Source organism: Hipposideros armiger, unplaced genomic scaffold, assembly GCF_001890085.2.
Source record: "Hipposideros armiger isolate ML-2016 unplaced genomic scaffold, ASM189008v1 scaffold_315, whole genome shotgun sequence".
Taxonomy (NCBI): Eukaryota; Metazoa; Chordata; class Mammalia; order Chiroptera; family Hipposideridae; genus Hipposideros; species Hipposideros armiger.
The window spans coordinates 816,437-821,934 of record NW_017731665.1 but is presented as its reverse complement, the minus strand read 5'-3'; the positions used below and the strand labels follow the sequence as shown (position 1 = coordinate 821,934).

The 5,498-nt window shown below is 43.6% G+C and overlaps 1 protein-coding gene across 12 annotated transcripts in view; it reads right to left on the bottom strand.

The window, feature by feature from the left end:
- Positions 1 to 5,498, bottom strand: part of CUNH16orf96 (chromosome unknown C16orf96 homolog) — a 55,203-nt gene that overhangs the window by 49,621 nt on the left and 84 nt on the right. The gene's annotated exons all lie outside the window — the stretch shown is intronic.

Genomic DNA, 5,498 nt, shown 5'->3' with positions numbered 1-5,498 from the left:
CCCACCCCCACCATCCCCTCTACCCCTCAACCCTTATAATGCAGGCTCCAGTCAGGAAGGTAAACAGAATTCACCACGTGCCTTGTGCCACTGTTTTGCCAGCAGATGGCACTGGTTGTAGATAGGATGGAGGAGCACACTCTTACTGTTTCCTGGACAACCTGGGAGGCAAACATCTCTCAGGAAAACCGTGGGCTGGCCCCTCTGAAGGCCAACAGGCATTCATCCAGTGGCAGGAGGAAGATCTGGTGGCAGGGGCCACCAGGTGCCAAAGAACCTGTCACTGAAGGTATGCTGGGCCTAAGGCGCTCAGCTGCCCCAGTTATGGTAAATTCTGGACTAAAAATAAAGCGTGGCTGGCTTTGTAGTACAGGTGTGAGTCTTGGAGGCCTAGGGGGAGGAAAGTGACATAGAAAGTGCCAAGGGTGCGTGTTGGTATAGAGGGGAGGTGTCTGCAAAAAGTAAACATTCCCCAGGAAAAGATGAGACAAGCAGTTGCACTGCAAGACTGCTGATTACACCTCCTAACACCTCCTGGGACAGTGGTGGGCTCCTGGTCTCAGATACATCCAGGAGGCTCCTACAGCAAACAGATAACACGATAAGATTGCCCCATCTCTGCACAGAGATGCCAGCCTTTACTCTGTTGTTTCATTATGTGTCTGAATTCTAAGTTGCTCCCTATTTTTTTTTTGGTAACTGCTTTATTAACATATAAGTCACTTTCACCCATTTAAGCTTACAATTCAAGGCTTTTAGTCTGTTTGCAGAGCTGTGCAACCATCATGACAATCAATTTTAGAACATTTTCATCACCCCAAAAGAAAAACCCTGTACCCATTAGCAGTTGACCCTCACTCCTTTTTCCCCCAGCCCTAAGCAACAACTAATCTTTCTGTCTCTATGAATCTTCCTATTCTGAACATTTCATACATTGGGTTGTCGGAAAAGTCATGACGTATTTTGTCTGTTTTTCAAAGGTCATTTATTTATATAAAGAACAAAGATCAATCAGTGATATACTGCCCGTTTTGTTCGATAACCTTTTGCCATCTTTCAGTGAGCGTCATAATTCCTGGTTCATAGAAGGACCTGTCTTTATTTGCGAAAAACTGAACAAAGTGCTGATTTACAGCCTCATCTGAATTGAACGTTATACCACGCAAGGAGTTTTGAAGACAGCGAAACAAGTGGAAGTGGAAGTCTGACGGCGCAAGGTCAGGTGAGTATGGTGGGTGTGGCAACACATCCCATCCAAGCTCCAATAATTTTTTTTTTTTTTTTAGCTGAGCCATCCTGCCACCTGGTGTCAGCTCAGCTTGGGCCGGGAATCACACCGGTGACCCTGTTGCTCAGAGCGCTCATTCTTGAGTGAGCTCTTAACCAACTGAGCCATTCGGCCAGCAAGCTCCAATAATTTTTGACGGGTGATCAAACTTGTGTGTGTGGTCTCGCGTTGTCATGATGGAACACAACTCCTTTACAATTAATAAGCTCTGGACATTTCTGGATGATGGATTCGTTCAAACTGTCCAATTGACGACAGTACACATTCGAATTGATTAGTAGGAGACACCTTTAAAATCCCACCACACTGAGAGCATAACTTTCCTCTGATGAATGTCTGCTTTCGATGTCGTTTGAGGCGAATCATCACATCAGTACCAAGACCGTTTACGCACCACATTGTTGTAAACAATCCACTTCTCATCACCAGTTATCAGTCGCTTCAAAAAAGGATTGTTTTCCTCAGGTTTAATGAGCATATTGCAGGTATCTATACATGCCGTCAAGTGAACTTCTTTGAGTTCATAAGGAACCCAAATATTGAGCTTACTTATGTATTCAAGCTTCTTCAGGTGGTCGTGAATGCTTGAATCATGGATGCTCAATGTTTCTGCAATCTGTGTCGTCTGACGTGGGTTGGACTCGATCAGTGCCTTTATTTTGTCGTCATCAACCTCGGTGGGCCTTCCTAACCAAGGAGCGTCGCTGAGATCAAAATTACCAGCACGGAATTTCATGAACCATCGTTGGCACTAACATTCTTGTAGAGTATTGACGTTCTTGTAAAGCAAAGTTGCAACTTTATGCAACTTTTCACAAGCTTGACATGTGTTCTTCCCTTTATGGAAGTAAAACAGTAAAATATGGCAAAAGTGCAGTTTGGGTCTTCCATCTTCAACTTGTTGTAAAATCTCCAAAACTCAACCAAATCCCTCAGTACTTTTTTAGAATGAAGCTAGAACTGTCAGCTGTCAAATGACATAGCAATAACATAGATGTGAATGACTGTAGTACTTCCAAAAATGAACTAGTGCCATCCGTTGCAAACATGCGTCATGACTTTTCCGACAAACCAATAGATGGAATCATACAATACGTGGTCTTATGTTACTGGCTTCCTTCACTGAGCATCATGTTTCCAAGGCTGTTGTGGCATGAATCAGAACTTCAATCCTTTTTATGGCCGAATAATATTCCATTGCATGGATGGGCCACATTTTGTTTATCTATTTATTAGTTGGTGGGTTGTTTCCACTTCCTTGGCACTCATGAACGTGAACGTTCATTCTGCGAATATGAACAAATGCTGTGGACATTTGTGAACAGGTTTTTGTGTGGACATGTTTCCCTTCTTTCGGGACTATTCCTAGGAGTAGAATTCCTGGTGAGTCATGCTTAATGTTTTCAGGAACATGTGCCTTTAGCTTTAAGTGCAAATACAATCTAATCATCTCATTTATCCCTTGATTGCTGATAATGGCAAGAGGGAAATGGGAGTTCCATTTTTGTGAGTGAGGGAAGTGAAACCCAGGGCACTCAAAGGACAGCAAATAATAAATAATAAAGCTACCATTCGTACTGAGTGCCAGCACATCCCAAAAACCATGCAAAGTGACCCAAATACTGTAAGCCATTCCATCCTCACAATAGCCTTGTGAAGCTGGCATTACATTGACCCTCATTTTATGGTTAGAAAATCTGTATTTTGAACAAGTGACGTGGCCCATGACTTGAACCCAGTTCCATCTCAGTAAATTTTAGGCTCTCGCTGGCTCTCAAACCCTCTGCTATTCAGTGGACTCTGGGGGGTCAGCAAATTTTCACCCAGCCTCTGGAATGGCAAGGTTTGCATGTCCTGTTCTATTTGATCTCTAATGCATGGGACACCGTGGACCACCCTTTGCCTTTCCTCCTCTCTGACTCTCTTCTTAGTCTCCATGAGTCTTTCCTGGATATATCCTAGAGTCCCTTCCTCTCTTTAAAGGGTCTCCCTGTCTCCTATTTCCACCCTTTCCACACTGCTAGAATGATCTGCCTAAAACACAGATCTAGTCATATCACTCAGCTTTAAATTCTCAACATTGCCCATCACTACTGAACAGGATAAATGCTACATTACACAGACTAGTCTGTAAGACCCTCATCTTTCCCCACCCCCTACCTTCCCATTTCAAACCCTATAATCCAGCCATAAAGAACTATTTGGGGACGGCCAGGTGGCTCAGTTGGTTAGAGCGCGTGCTCTTAACAACAAGGCTGCTGGTTCGACTCCTGTGTGGGATGGTGGGCTGCACCCTCCGCAACTAAGATTGAACTCAGCAGTTCAGGGCACTTTGAGCTGAGCTGCTGACGGGCGGCTGGATGGCTCAGTTGGTTAGAGCGCATGCTCTTAACAACATGGTTGCCGGTTTGACTCCCATGTGGGATGGTGGGCTGCGCCCTCTGCAGCTAGATTGAAAATAGCGACTGAACTTGGAGCTGAGCTGCGCCCTCCACAACTAATACTGAAGGACAACAACTTGACTTGGAGCTGATGGGTACTAGGAAAAACATACTGTTCCCCAATAAAGTTAAAAAAAAAAGTACATTCCCTTTACCCATCAATTTTATAAAAACAAACAAACAAAAAACCCCACCTGCTTACAGTTTCCCAGAGACATTCTTCATGTCATTTCTCTGGGACTTTGCATTAGTAGTTCTCACTGCTAGAGTGCCCTTCCCCATGGAACTCTTACACATCCTTTAAGTTCTAACTTCAATGTCCCTCTCCTCTCTGAAGCTTTCCTCCTCTGGGTACTATCTCGTCGACCTCTCAAAGCACTTTGTTTTGAAGTCTTCAACACAAGCTATTTTATTAGTTTCCTTAGCTGGTCTGTGTGCACTTTGAGAACAGAGATTGGGCGTTATTCCATTCTGTATATTTCCAGGCCTAACACAAGACCTTGTTTGGTTGAATGAGCAATTAGGCTCTCACTAGCTCCCAAACATTTATAGAATAAATGTTCTATATCTGCACTGTCTAATATGGTAGCCATGAGCCACATGTGGCTTTGGGGCTCTTGGAATGTAGCTGGTTCAAATTAAGATGTGCTGTAAGTTTTTACACACTGGATTTCAAAGACTTAGTGTGGAGAAAGAATGTAAAATATCTTTGATAATTTTTTAATATTGATTAAACAGTAAAGCAATATTTTGCATATATTTGGTTAAATTAAATATATTAGTCTCTCTCTAATTTTTAAAACATGGTTAGTAGAAAAAAATTTAAATTACATATGTGTTGCTCTCCCAGCTTACTAATTGCTTCTCTTGATCTAAACCACTCTCCACACAGCAATCATAATGATTCTTTAAAATGTCAATTGAATCATATACAGTTGAGTCTCATTATTAGCGGTTATGGTCCATAAATTTGCCACAAACACTGAATGAGTGAATATTGAACCACTGCTCCTGGGGAAATACAGAGTAAGCTTCCTGACAGCCTCTGGTCACACTTGCATCAATCGATCAATACATAACTGTTTCATCAGTGTTTCTATTTAAAGACACCTGTTTAATATACAATACTGATTTAGTAACATTGAACTCAATATAACTCATGTCCGTACAAAGCTTATCTAACACGCGTTTTCTCTGTAAGGCACATCACAGCCTTTTCGCACTCAGGAACACTAGACAGCGCTCCAGCACTATGCTCGGGAGCCATTTTAAACAGCAAAATCACCAATCAAACAGCCTAAGGACGAGAAAAACACGGCACTAAACATATACAAAAAAGGACATTTGTTTCCAGCATTAAAGCTGAAACAATAAGTTAGCGTGCTGCCTTATTAATCTCAGTTAGCACCGTGCACATCAGGCGACAAAAATCTTTCCCATTCTATGCACGTCTACAGAATGAACGTACAGCACCTAAACTCAAACGCAGCTGGGAGGAGGGAAGGTGCGCATTCTCTGATGGATGCACTGGTGCTGGCCTGGGCGGGAGGGAGAGCTAATAGGGTCCTTCCCATGTCTTCCAGTCAATCCCTCACTTGACTAAAGGGTCCCTTAGGTCCTCTCACGTGCCTCGTCTAGAGTCTAGAAGGAAGCTTCTCCGCTCGTCATGACGTCACCAGGGCTTGGCACGTGCCACCCCCCCCCAGCTGACCTCATGGCCCCGCCCCTCCCCGTGACGCCACAAGCCTCGGCTGGGCTCCAAAGCCTAC